We start from the raw sequence: 14,803 nt of genomic DNA on the forward strand, positions 1-14,803 counted from the left end.
GGCACAACCAAGAAACAAAAGCGAGGGCAACGAAAAGCGCATGAAGGCCAGTTTTGGCTTTAGAGCTGTCAAATAGCACAACATTTTGGTTAATTGCTGTCAATCCTTAAATCACTTTTTGTATGCTCTGCCTGTTTCTGTATATATTGTGACGAATATTAGCAACACTAAGGGATACTATCATCTCTAAGCCGATGCTAAGCAGTGACTTGTATGCACATCAATAAATCAATCATTATGTACGTACACGCAGCGGAGAAGAGACGCACAAACACATACAGATATCTTACCTGAGATGCTCCCAAAAGTAGGCAATTATAATTGTGGAAGTGTCGCTCACAAATACACGCGCATATGAAAAGCTATACACATGCATCTGTAGTTATAATTTATAGCAATAACTATGTAAATTCTGGAAGCGCCTAGAAGTATGCGAACGAGAAATCACAGAGTATAAAAGGGAGCTACAGTAGAGGCGCGACAATCAGTTTGATTTAAGACGCTATCTGGCGAGCAATAGCAGTATTATTTTGAAAGTAGTCTAATAAAGGCCATTTTCCATTATTGAATAGTGAAGTTATTTATTCAACAGTTTAGTGATTCGAACGTTAGTAGATGGTGTAAAATAAGCGAAGTTTCCCTAAATTCGTTACAATATTTATGTATGCGTGACAAACAAAAAGAGCTGAATATTTAATGTGATTGCCCTTGTGCCTTAACACTACCACATTTACCAATAATATTGTTCATTGCACAATACATTAGTCATGACGTACTCAATATTCTTAATTAAAAATTAATAATTAATTAAAAAAAGAAAACAATTTCGAATAGGATAATAACTCTCCAATCAGCAACCTAGATGGAATTTTATTATCCTTCGAATTAAGAATTGCTCCGTGTTACTGTTACGCCATTTTGTTTTGTTAGCAGATGATATATTTACACTCACACATACATTCGTACATACATTCGTATGTTTTTTTGCATATACCACTGTTGTATAAAATCAAAAAATCAATTCCAATTTTACAATCGTTAAATGTTTATTTGTATGTAATTTTTATTATTTCTTTTACTTTGCGTATTCTTTCATTATTCGCATCCAAAAACAACAAATGCTTTACCAATGCCATCCATTCCTCCCCAATATATAATTTTATACAGCCGACCCAAAGCCGTTCGATTCATTAAACAAAACAAAAACACTAGAAAAATATGTTGCAAATCTTTTAAATATAAATATTTAGATACAAACATACAGAGCGTAGTGAAATTTCGAACGAAGTGGTATATGGTGGGTAACGGTGATTTCAAACTTGTTTTCGTTTCATTAAAAATTGATTGCGATGTTGCACATGGAGTAAATATTTGCAACATGACTCCGGAATTCTATACAAAAATAAATAGAATCACAGATACACATACATAAATATACGTACAAATTACATATTGGCAAATAAAAGCGCCAATTGACTTACATTTCTTGGAAATAACAAATGAAATTCCAAAAACAATTCGTATCAAGAATCTAGAAATATTAAAACAATCGCTCGATGTATTTTACTATCTTAACTGAAGCATGCCGAAAAAGCCAACAACTACATGGATAGACATTCGAGCTTTAATTTAAATCACCCATTTTTTTTTTTTTTTCGTGGGATAGAAAATGCCTAATGCACCATAAATGTTTTTGAACAACAAGAAAGTTTTTCTCAGCGAAGTCGCCCCTTGGCAGTGATTTGCCAAGCACTCCGAGTGTATTTCTGCCACGAAAAGCTCCTCAGTGAAAAGTATTCTGCCTTGCAGATGTCGTACGGGGTCGGCATAAAACATGTAGGTCCCGTCCCGCCAATTTCTAGTGAAAATTAAATAAGTAAGGAAGGCTAAGTTCGGATGTAACCGATCATTACATACTCAGCTGAGAGCTATGGAGACAAAATAAGGGAAAATCACCAGGTAGGAAAATGAACCTAGGTTAACGCTGGAATGTGTTTGTATGACATGTGTATCAAATGGAAGGTATTAAAGAGTATTTTAAGAGGGAGTGGGCCATAGTTCTATAGGTGGACGACTTTTCGAGATATCGCCATAAAGGTGGACCAGGGGTGACTCTATAACGGGTTTGTACGATATTAGTATCAAATTCAAGGTATTAATTAGGGTTTTAGAAGGGAGTGGTGGTAGTTGTATATGTGAAGGCGTTTTCGAGATATCCACAAAAATGTGAACCAGAGTGACCCAGAACATCATCTGTCGGGTGCCGCTAATTTATTTATATATATATAATACCACGAACAGTATTCCTGCCAAGATTCCAAGGGTTTTTGATTTCGTCCTGCAGAACATTTTCATTTTCTTCTACTTAATATGGTAGGTGTGCATCCATTTTACAAAGTTGTTTTCTAAAGTTATATTTTGCGTCAATAAACCAATCAAATTACCCTTTTTTTGTATTTGGTATAGAACTATGGCACATTTTTCATTTTTCGTAATTTTCGATATCGAATAGCGTGGTCATAGGTGGATTTCGGTCATTTTTTATACCAATACAAAGTGAGTTCAGATAAGTACGTGAACTAAATTTAGTAAAGATATATCGATGTTTGCTCAAGTTATCGTGTTAGCGGCCGAGCGGAAGGACAGACGTTCAACTGTGTAAAAAACTGAGCGTGGCTTCAACCAATTTCACCCTTTTTCACAGAAAACAGTTATCGCCTCTACCAAATTTCACAAGGATTGGTAAGTTTTTGTTCGACTTATGGCATTAAAAGTATTCCAGACTAATTAAATGAAAAAGGGCGGAGTTACGCCCATTTTGAAATTTTCTTTTATTTTTGTATTTTGTTGCACCATATCATTACTGGAGTTGAATGTTGACATAATTTACTTATATACTGTAAAGATATTAAATTTTTTGTTAAAATTTGACTTAAAAAAAATTTTTTTTTTAAAGTGGGCGTGTTGGCCATCCGATTTCGCTCATTTTTATTTAGCACACATATAGTAATAGGAGTAACGTGCCTACCAAATTTCATCTTGATATCTTCAACGACTGCAAAATTACAGCTTGCAAAACTTTAAGATTATCTTCTTTTAAAAAGGGGCTGTGCCACGCCCATTGTCCAAAATTTTACAAATTTTATATTCTGCGGCATAAGTTCAACTCACCTACCAAGTTTCATCGCTTTATCAGTCTTTTGTAATGAATTATCGCACCCTTTCGGTGTGCTTGCCCACAATTCTTGGCCGCACAGTAACGTGGATAGGGTGATGGCCATCAGCAGTTTCCTTTTGCTGCCTGTTGTTCTTCCGATATTTGCCATCAGCTTGCTTATCAACGATACCTACTTAGATGCCTTCTCGGTCGCATGTTGAATTTGCGCCCAATCTGCTTGCCAGGAGTTTAACCTTGTTACATGATTTTTCATTTTCGGAGAAGGCTTCAAGTGTTATCTGCTTTTTGTTAGGAGTGTCAACTTTATTTTTTCTGCTACCAGCTGGAGTCCTTGCTACCTAACCCACTCCGTTGTGCGCACCATGACTAGAATATGTTTCATTCGGGCTTCTTCTGTCTTTCGGGCTGAAATAACTGCAGCAATGTCTTCTGCTTTGTGTTTTGTTTTCTCTAGTATTTCTTCTGCCCACCATTAAACGGATTTTTTCCAATGTTTATTTGGTAGCATTGGCATAGATTTGCACCATACCTTTCTGACGCCAAGCATAGTAACTTTAACACTCTCTTCAGCACTTGATGAGGCTTGATTGTTTAGGGGGCTTGGTTCGATTGCAGCAATCAGGGCTTCAGTGATTAGCTTTGACAAATTCCATCTGCGGTAGTTTCTAATTGCGTCCACTTAATGCACTTCTTGTGACCTAACTTGGAAAGAAATATATTGGTAGAATTCTCCATCAGCTTTAGCTTCCAAAAAATATTTTTGCATAAACATTTTTATTAAATTGAGGAAAATTATTTTTTCTCACAATATTTATTTGTCCGAATTAGCTTAGTGAACAGGAGCACTCGAGTATAAAGTTAAGTATCTCATATAGAATTCCACTGCCGTAACAGTAAGAAAATTACTTATTAAAGTTAAGGGAAGATTTCTATTGCGAAATATCATATAATATTGTAACGAATTTTGTGCAAATCCTCTCATTCGTAACCTTCTACTAACGTTCGTATCGCTAAACTGTTGAATAAATAACTCCAATATTTAATAATGCAAAATGGCCTTTATTAAAGTACGTCACAATAACACTGATACTTCACAACCAATGGCTTGCTTAATTGAAACTGATTACTGCTATTGCTCGCTAGATAGCCTCTTAAATCCAACTGATTCTCGCGCCTCTACTGTTGCTTCCTTTTATAGTGTTTTGTTTTCTCGTTGACATTTCTAGACGGTTCTGTTATAGAATCTACTGTTGGTTATCTGCTATAAGTTTCTCAGCTATAACTACAGATGCACAATTTTTATAGCCTCTCTCACATGCGCGTGTATTTGTGAGCGACAATTCCACAATTATAATTGCATATCTCAGATAAGATATCTGCATGTGTTTGTGCGTTGCTCCTCCGCTGCGTGTACGTACATATGTGTAGACATAATGATTGAATTATTGATGTGCATACAGTCACTGCTTAGCATCGGTTTAGAGATGACGGTGCCCCCTAGTGTTGCTAATATTCGTAATAATATCTTTATATATTTTCATAGCTATTTTTCTCGTTTTTAGGATATTTTTTTTTTTTGAGCATTTCTGCTCGTGAGTGCATTTTTCCTTATCACTCTATGACCTAGCTAGCGAAGCTTTGCCTAAAGCCCATTCGTTGTTGTTCCTTTTTTTAAAAATGCCATCGGCATCACTGACACGCACGCCTTTACGCAACTCCTCGCCTTTACATTTGAACAGCTCTGTGAGCAGTGTGCCTTTAACAAATTTATTAATCTCTAGCCAGGGTATTTCCATTTTCAGTTGATCATTGTCGAGTACAGAAACTATTTTTCGTCATTTAGTACTTAGGTAGCGGTTTCAGAATTATTTCTTCTAACTAAGAGTTTTTCATCAAACTGCCTCTCACAATTACTATTTTGTACATTACCCGTGCGCAGAGTAGCCACATAGGGATCGATCTCTTTTCTGATGCATCTTGAGATTCCTCACCATACCAGCTGCTTTCCGGCGCTTAAGCTTTAAGCTCTTCATAAATTCCAATAGTAATTTTTATTAAGTGCGTAGAACCCGAAAGAATATTTCGAGGAATTAAAATCTTTGAACAAGTGACACATCACAAATGAAAGTTTTTCGTGGTCATTGGGAAGTTTTAGTGGACTCGTTGGATAACACCGTTATAGAATGTATTATATTGTTTAAAGGACAGATTTTGTTGCTGTCCGTTGGATGCATTGATCGCCAGAGAAAGAGTCTAGTAGTGCAGGAATTAGAATCACTTTTTATGTACAATTTTGGGGTTATTACCTCAAATCTGCGATTAAGTGATCACTAGTTATTTGATTTGACCAAAATTGGCGAACAGCCATTTTTTCATTACTGATCTCAAGATATCGGGGACACTCATAGTTTAACTATTCTTAGTAATCATTTAGGCAGGAAATGCAAAATCCTTGAGCCATGCGAGTAAGCTGATATCAAAATGTTGGTTTTGTAGCCTAGATCAATCATTATGATCAAACCCAAATAGATCTTAGTGTGTAGTGCTGAAGATTTCAGTAAAGTGTCTTCTTAGTAAGGAAAAGGAACTTAAATTTTCTTAGCTTTATCAGCGACTTCGTTTTATCGTTTTCTTAAGTCCCTTAAACAACCCGAAAGATATTTTATTCATATTCATGGTCCAAAAGCAGTTTTATGGCTTTAGAGATTTTTAGAGGTCGGATGATTTAGTCTTACAACTGCCATTGTTGCGGGCTTGGTAGGTTTCATGGTGGATACAACCTAAAATTATTCTAAATCAGTTGATTGTACTTCAATTGTTCACGCACACAAATAATTGCAACAACTTGTTGCTATTCTGTCTTTATACGCCAGTGTTTGCAACCTATTTTAAAAAGAAATAAAAATATATAAAGCCGACGCCCAGGATGTGGTTGCGATGACGTTTAATTTGCTATATTGAACAACCACCGCCGGCACATCGCCTCCATCAAAGTCAGTAACACATCGCCGACTCATTGTTTACTCATTTGTTTGTTATCCTTTTGTGTGTAACTGTCTGTGTTTTCATATAATTAGGTGCATTTTTTGTGCACCCTTAGTTGTGTGTGGCTGGTTTGGTTGTGGCATCATCAATTGTTGCTGCTGCAGTCTCGTTGACGAGAGTTCAAAAGCTGAGTCGCTAAAATATTAATCCTTTGGGTGGCATTGATTTTTATTTCCATTTCTGCTCTTTTAGATTAAGTTTTGTCTTTCCGCACTATGGAACCTTGTTACGGCACAAACAAATTGAGATAAATATAAACTTATCATACCTTAATGAAGTTTTTTATGTAGTTTCATTGCCGCTCAATATCTATACTATATACTAGCAGACGGCCACCGTGGTGTGATAGTAGCATGCTCCACGTACCACACCGTATGCCCTGGGTTCACACCCCGGGCAAAGCAACATCAAAATTTTAGAAATAAGATTTTTCAATTAGAAGAAGATTTTTCTAATGCGGGGTCGCCCCTCGGCAGTGTTTGGCAAGCGCTCCGATTGTATTTCTGCCATGAAAAGCTCTCAGTGAAAACTCATCTGCCTTTCAGATGCCGTTCGGAGTTGGCATAAAGCATGTAGGTCCCGTCCGGCCTATTTGTAGGGAAATTCAAGAGGACCACGACGCAAATTTGAAGAGAAGCTCGGCCTTAGGTCTCTTCGGAGGTTATCGCTCCTTACATTTATTTATTTTTTATTTTTTTTTTATACTAGCAGACCCGGCAGAAGTTGTTCTGCCCTAAATTTGGTCTATCTGCATACATTTTAATAAGCTTTTTCCGTCTAACTCTTCTACCCCTCTACAATTTTTCCTAATCTCTTTATTCACCCCTCCCTCCGTCTTTTTCTCTTCATCTATCTCCATCTTCGTCTCATTCTATCTCTTTCTCAGTCTCCTTCTCTCTTTTCTCTTCTCTCAATTTTTTCTCATTCTTCTTCATCCCTTATTGCCAGCCCCATAGGGTGGTATGTATTTTGTTCCAGTCCCACTCCGAGTCTCAGTCTCAGTCCCAGTCCTATTCTTAATCCCAGTCCCAGTCCGTCTCTGGTATTCTTCCCGGAAAAAATCATCGTAAATACTAATATAAGCAAATGTATATACCAAATTTCAGGCAAATCGAATAGGACGTATGTAAATAGGTATGTGGGTATTATTAATTCTTGCCTTTATTTCGGCTTCGCATGCATATTTATCAGTTTTGCCAGGTTGATGCGACTAAATCGAATATCACAATGAACTTTAGAGCTCCCAGCAACAGCTTTCATTTGATATCCATAATACACACATTCTAGGGGTATCCGGGTCCATGTTTTGGCATATATCTCGAAACCCTAGTCACTCAGCGGTGTAAAACTTACTCTGTACTAAAGCATACATCAACAGCTTCAATTTGATACCCATAATGTAAAAACACATCCTAGTGTTACCCTGATCCACGTTTTTGCCTATATCTCGAGACCCTAGTCACCAATAGGTATGAAAACTACCCTGTACTAAAGCACTCATCAACAGCTTCAATTTGATACCCACAATGTAAAAACATTGTCTAGGCGTTCACGGGCCCACGTTTGGCCTACATCTCCAGACCCTAGTCACCCAGGGGTATGAAAATTATCCTCTACTAAATCACTCATCAACAGTGTTCATTTGATATCCGTATTGTATAAACACATTCTAGGGGTACCCGGGTTCACGTTTTGATCTCAAGACCCTAGGCACGTAGCAAAAAAAGGTAGACGATGGCCGATTCTCAGACCTACCCAATATGCTCACAAAAATTTCATGAGAATCGGTTCAGCCGTTTCGGAGGAGTTAAGCCTCTAACATCGTGACACAAGAATTTTATATATTAGATATATATCTAACTACTGAACCGATTTTGAATTTGTTTTGCACCCCGTGTGTAGTTTGACCTAACTTGAAATATAGGATAGGTGACTGGGGGACTAGGGTCTCGAGATAGAGGCCAAAAAGTGGACACGGGTAGCCCTAGAATGTGTTTATAGAATATTGATTTTAAATGAAAGCTGATGATGAGTGCTTTAGTAGAGGATAATTTTCATACCCCTGGGTGACTAGGGCCTCGAGATAGATGCCAAAACGTGCCAGAAATTGTTTATAGAATGTGGATATCAAATGAAAACTGTGGATGAGTGCTTTAGCGGAGGGTTATTTTCATACCCCTTGGTGACTAGGGTCTGGATATATAGGCCAAAACGTGGGCCATTGAATGCCTAGACAGTGTTTATACAACATGGATATCAAATGAAAGCTGTTGATGAGTGTTTTAGTACAGAGTAATATATTATCCACAGACGGACTGGGACTGGGCTTAGGACTAGGACTGGGACTGACACTCAGAGTGGGACTGGGACTGGTACTGGAATAAAATACATACCACCTTATGGGACAGGAAATAAGGGATGCAGAAGAATGAGAAGAAATTGAGAGAGAGAAAATAGAAAAGAGAGAAGTAGATTGAGAAAGAGAAAGAATGAGACGAAGATGGAGATAGATGAAGCGAAAAAGGCGGAGGGAGGAGTGAATAAAAGGATTAGGAAAAAGTGAAGAGGGGGGAGGGCATAGTCATTCGGAAAAAGCTTATTAAAATGTATGCAGATTGGCCAAATTTAGGGCAGGACAACGTCTGCCGGGTCTTCTAGTATAGATATATAATTTAAAAAAAAAAAAAAAATTATGTAGACAATGCAGCCATATCAAATTTGATAGATAGGCTCCTAACTAAAATTATCGGGATTTTTCAATCTTTCTATCAATTCCGTTTTTCTTCCGAAATATGACAAGAAACTGAAAAAAAGTTAATTTTTGTTAAAATGGTTGTGGAAAGGCCCCTTTAGTGTTGAAAATGGACGAAAGTTTTTAAGGCTCACGCACAGTTATGTGTAAAAGATTTCAAGATAATCAAAGTGAACATACTAGCCAACATCTATGCTAAACATGGCTTTAGATGAATGATTTTTAACTGTGAGACTGTCATTATAACAATAAATCGACATAAATCGAAGAAAAATTGACCGATCGTAGAACAATTCGATGAAATTACTCCTTTTTTTCAAGAAACATTATGTAGCCCCACCCAATTTTGTGAAACTTTGTTCTAAAGAACTATAAAAGACGAACTTGACGATATACGCTCACAGCTGAATATATAATATTCAAATCCAACTAAACGAAGATTCCCTTGCTTGTCTGTTTTCAATTTTTTTGTCATTTTTATTTGAGTGCCCACTTGTGAAATTATCTCTGCAGTACTTAGGACAGTTTTCGCCAACCGTCTTTTATTTCAAAAATGGCTGGCAAATTTTATCAGGATTCTTTTACAATTTTTCCTTTCCATAGCGTGGTGTATTATTCATAATCAAGTCTGTGCTTTAACTAGAGTCTCCCATATTTCCAATATAGTGATTCGGAGCAAGGAACTAATTGTATATTTATAATTGGCTATCCTGCAGACGTTTTTCTGGTTGAAAACTGGTTTTCCTTAATTTAAAAAGTGGTATCGTCTTTCTTCTTTCACTCTCTTTTCCATGCTCGTCTTCTTTATATTCTGTTTATCCTTATTATACCTATCTGTTTATGCCTTAATCTATATTCCCTTTTCATTTTAGTCCTTGCAACCCTAATCCAACTCCAACCTCCACTCTCACTCCCTTTCATACTCATACTCCAGTCTCACTTTTACACGCACTTCAACTCACTTTTTATTTTTCGTTTCAATTTCCTTATATCTGGAATCTCAATAACAAATATTGTAATCATTTTTTAAATAACAGCCGAGATATTTCTGCAAATAGGAGCAGTGGGCGGTGTTACTTTTCTAGAATTGGTTTAAGCCAGAAAAATAGGAGATGATCACGAGGACCTACTGTGAAAATTTCGTCAAGATCGGTTGAGTACTTCGGTTGCCCTTAGGTGAAACCTCGTTGGCAGGTAAGAAAAATTATTTTATTGTAGCTTGTAAAAATCTTAGCTTTCAATCCCTACCGTACAGAATTATACCGAATTATATTATACGCAGCTGAGCAGAGCTGTCCATCCGTCCGTCTGTCCGTAAACACGATAACTTGAGTAAATTTCGAGGTTTCTTAATGAAATTTGGTATGTAAGTTCCTGGGCATTCAACTCACATCGTTATTTAAAATGAACGAAATCGCACTATAACCACGCCCACTTTTTCGATATCGAAATTTTCGAAAAACCGAAAACGTGCAATAATTCATTACCAAAGACGGATAAAGCGATGAAACTTGGTAGGTGGGTTGACCTTATGACGCAGAATAGAAAACTAGTAAACTTTTGAACAATGGGAATGGCACCGCCCACTTTTAAAAGAAGGGAATTTAAAAGTTTTGCAAACTATAATTTGGCAGCTGGGCACGTAATGTTTGGTTACACCCGAACTTAGCCTTCCTTACTTGTTTTAATTTACTGTATCCGTCTTCAAAATTCGTGGTCCTCCCACGCGGTATTATCATTCCAGAGCAATACGTTGGAATAGAATCGGTCGAAAAATAAAAGTTTCAAGAGCTCTCTCCTAAGTTTGAATCTCATGTTGAGTGGGTCTTGTAAAGATCTATAGTTTCTTTGAATATCTTTTTGAGCTCAGCAGACATTTTCAGATTTTCGCTTTTTAATAGTTTGAAAAACCAAACAATAAGGGGCCACAACTGTTTTACTAACTGAAAGAAACCGACTTAACAAGCCAAAAGATATATAGAAAGAAATATAGATATTCTTAAACCAAATCGTAACACAAAAATTATTTATTTTTTCCTTTTTATCAACAACAACTAGTCTAATGTATGCATAGATATACATATAATTAATTAATTAAGTGAATAATGCATATTCTTTCCGTAAATACTTAATTTAATTGTCTGTCTGTATTGATAAATTATTTCGTTTGCAATGCACTCACCTTTCTATACAAATTATGTAACCACAATCGAACAACCAGCTCTCAAAAAGATTTTGGTTGTAATGAGCCGGAGATCTCCCACCTTAATAACAATTAAAGCAAAATTTTGTTATTTTTTTGTACAACATTTATGAAATCAACATAATTTGCTCGAGATGAAATTTTAAGTGAAAAGAGTTTTTTCACCGACACCAAATGCAGGAACGGCAACAACAACAACATGACTGCATCAAATGAAATGAATTGATGAAGCGCATGAATGGTCTTCTGGGCACAAATCGAACTGCACGAGAAAGTCCCGCTTTTGTTTTGTTGTTGGTTATAATATTTTAAAATTAATACTTATGCACTTGCAATACCTTTGTAATGCATAAATATGTATTTGTTTTGAATTTATTTATTTTATTTTTTTTTCAAACCTCAGCTGCTGACAGAAAATACTTATTCGAGAAAGATCTTAATCTGCAACAATTAAAAGTAATTTGGGTAATTCACTTGGTTTACGGTTGAATTATATTTCAGTAAACATATATTCGTACATACATACATATATACATATGTACCGTCATATGCACAAATGCGCTAATATTGTCGTTGATTAGCCAAAAAGCGTGTAATAAGGATCGCATGTTGGTGGAGCAAAAGGACGGCACGGTTATTCGCTTTTATACTTTACAATTGTGTATAAATGCTTGGAGTTCATTAATATTTCTTTTTTCTAATTTGGCAGCACAGCGCTTAAACGAAAGCGGAAATATCACAAAATGTGCGATTCACAGCACGCGATTGCCGCGATTCAAATTCGAAACCGAATATATGACGGCGCGCACGGCTACCCGGAAACACGCCCGCGACATAACACACACACGCACTCATACAAATACGAACGAACGCGCACACATTTACGATAATTCTCGGTTTTTAGGTTTTTGATATTTGTTTACTTTTGCGGTCGTCGCCTTTTTATGGCTTAGCACTTTTTTATTTCACCGCTGCTATAATTTTAGAAAAAAGGGGGCACTTATTTTGAGATATTGCACTTGTTTACATTTTATTGATACTTTTTTTACTCTTTTCAAAACTTGAAAGGTAAAGGCGTAAAAATCCTTTTGGGTACTTTCACAAACAAACAAACACAATCTTTTAGAGCACAGAATGTTGGCAATTAAGTTGAGTGGTGGCGTTACAGCTACCGTCTGACATGGCGTATGAGTGACATTTAATTTCGGCCGGCTAAGCCGATATAACACAACAACAACAACACCAACTGTTCATTAGCAGCCCCGCAGGTCAACATGAAAGGGTATACGGCCACTATTTGCAAATATAAGAAGAACCCAAACAATTCTTCTAAACTTAGTATGAAATCAACAAACTGGCTGGCACACGGGGCACGACAGTTGGCTAATCGAATGACAACAAAATATTGCCGAAGTAATTGCTATCGTAAAATAAATGCGCTTTGGATGCTCATATTTAATTGATATTTTTTTTGGCAGTAAATGATTCGGTTTGATTTTTTACTTTAATATATATACATATACATTTTTTTTTTTTTTTTTTGCACAAAAACAAAACTTTATTTTTCACATAGGATTCTTCCATTCAAATGCATAAATGCGCGGTGTGAAGAATTAAACTTTTAAATCTGAAATTCGAAGCCGAACGCAACGCAACGAATTTTTGTATTTTTTCTTCTTTGATTTACCTTCTCGCGAAATTCGCACTTATTACCGCCTTTTAGTTCCGACGTCAACTATTCCCGCGCGCTGTACACAAACTGGTTGCTATAATTTTCATTTGAGCGTTTCGGATTTCGCCATTGCTTGTGTCGATATTTTTCGTGTCTTCTTCAAAAGTGTCAACAAAGCATTATTTCCAGCCCAACATCCTTTGCCCTCACTACTCACTGAACTCGTTTCACGCAAAACACACAAGAACGGAAAAGCTTTAAACTCTTATACGTCATACAAAAGTTGTACGCATGTCCTTTCAATTAAACTCGTCCTCTCTCTCTCTCTCTCACTTTGTTTTAAACTGTTCTCAACTCAACTGCGGCCTAGAGGTTGAACCCTTGCACAATTCATATAAAATTGTGGTTGTACCAATAAATTACTTCAGTCACAGATTGCACTGGCTCAGGCGAAATGGTTTTTATAAAGAGCTCATCATTTCGAGTGTATTTTTTGCTCGGCTTCCTTCTTATTTCGTGTTTCTCAGCTTTCACTTGATAGCCGAAAGCCACATGGCTGCATCGTCATTAATCATTTTGGCAATCTTACCCCACTTTTTGTTTTTGTTTTTGTTTTTTTTTTGTGAGACCTTCCCTGATGTTGTTTTGCGGTCAGGCACACACAAACATACATACACTGACATAAGTAGAGCATAGTTTAGAAAGAGTTCATAAACACAAACACCTTTTTCATCTTTCGTTTGATAGTATGTTTTGTTGTTGTATTTGTATCCAACTTACTTTTAATTCTCACATTTTTAGTTACTGCTAAGATTATCTCAATTTGCTCGTAAAGGCTTTAGTTTCATTTATTTGTCAAACTACATAAATAAAATGATAAAACCAGTATGACAGAATTAGAACTTAAAACATACAAATAAATTAAAACAAAATTTTAAAATAGAAAGAAATTAATTGAAAATTTTGCAACATTAAGGAGCTTCAAATTAAATTTTTTTTTTGCATATTAAAATTGTTTGACTCTCATTTGCTTCGTTAGTTTGAGGTTTCATTGAAGTCCATTCATTTATTGTTGTCAAGGCCTGGAAATATACTTCAACATCACATTGCCGCCCGCTCTCTGCACTCCCTTTTCATATCACACTACAAACATCTACAGCTGCATACGAATATGAGTGTGAGGTAAAGGATTAGAATGAAAGTGCACTTGAAGGGATAACCGAATGGGTAAGAGCAGACAATCACAGGTGTACTCAAAAAAACTTCTAAAAAGTCACAAAGCTTCACAAAGGCCAACAAAATATTTCATTTTTCTACCTCTTTTCACAAGCGATTTACTTTTTCTTTGTTTCAACATTTTATTGTTTCATCATTTTATTATTATCTCCTCCTAGTTTTCCACTTTGTTAGGTAGTCATAAAAAAACCGATAAATTTCCTCATTGCATTGCTTAGGTGGAAAAATGCAGCAAAAAAGTTGCACCACTTCTCAAGTGCAAGTACAGCAAAATAGGCATAAAAGAGATGAAAGATAAGAAAGAATGCCTTGAGAAAAAAAAAAATACTTGCAGCAGTATACAAATTCTCAAACTTTGAAACCTTAAGAAAACTGAAATATTTTTGTCAAACTCACATCAATTATATATTCCTTTACAAATATATTGCAAATCATTGCCATCCCATTTCGACCAATTTTGAACCCGACCCCTTTAGAATTGGCTGAAAGTTTTTCTTCTTTTTCTAGCTTACGAAAGACGTTTTTCAGAATTTTTTTCAAATTTTTTCATCCAACTCAAAAAAAGTTATGAATTTTAAAAAAAACCCCGTTTTTGTTTTCAAAATGCTATAACTTTTTCAAAAACTGACCGTTTGGGATCTTTTTTTTTTTAAATTTGTTCTTAAATGTACTTTTCGGAAAAAATACAAAAAATTTTTAAAGTTTTTTTTTTGTAAT

At 36.0% G+C, this 14,803-nt stretch overlaps 1 protein-coding gene across 1 annotated transcript in view; it reads right to left on the reverse strand.

Annotated features, from left to right (window-relative positions):
- Positions 1–12,918, reverse strand: part of LOC137247489 (serine-rich adhesin for platelets-like) — a 215,463-nt gene extending 202,545 nt beyond the window's left edge. The window contains exons 1-2 of the mRNA XM_067778439.1: positions 11,721–12,918; positions 11,158–11,619 (exon numbers count right to left, since the gene is read on the reverse strand). The gene's annotated coding sequence lies outside the window, so the exon portion shown is untranslated. The remainder of the gene's footprint in view (positions 1–11,157; positions 11,620–11,720) is intronic.
- Between the last annotated feature and the right edge of the window lie 1,885 nt (positions 12,919–14,803).

This window comes from Eurosta solidaginis, chromosome 4, assembly GCF_040869045.1.
Source record: "Eurosta solidaginis isolate ZX-2024a chromosome 4, ASM4086904v1, whole genome shotgun sequence".
Classification (NCBI taxonomy): domain Eukaryota; kingdom Metazoa; phylum Arthropoda; class Insecta; order Diptera; family Tephritidae; genus Eurosta; species Eurosta solidaginis.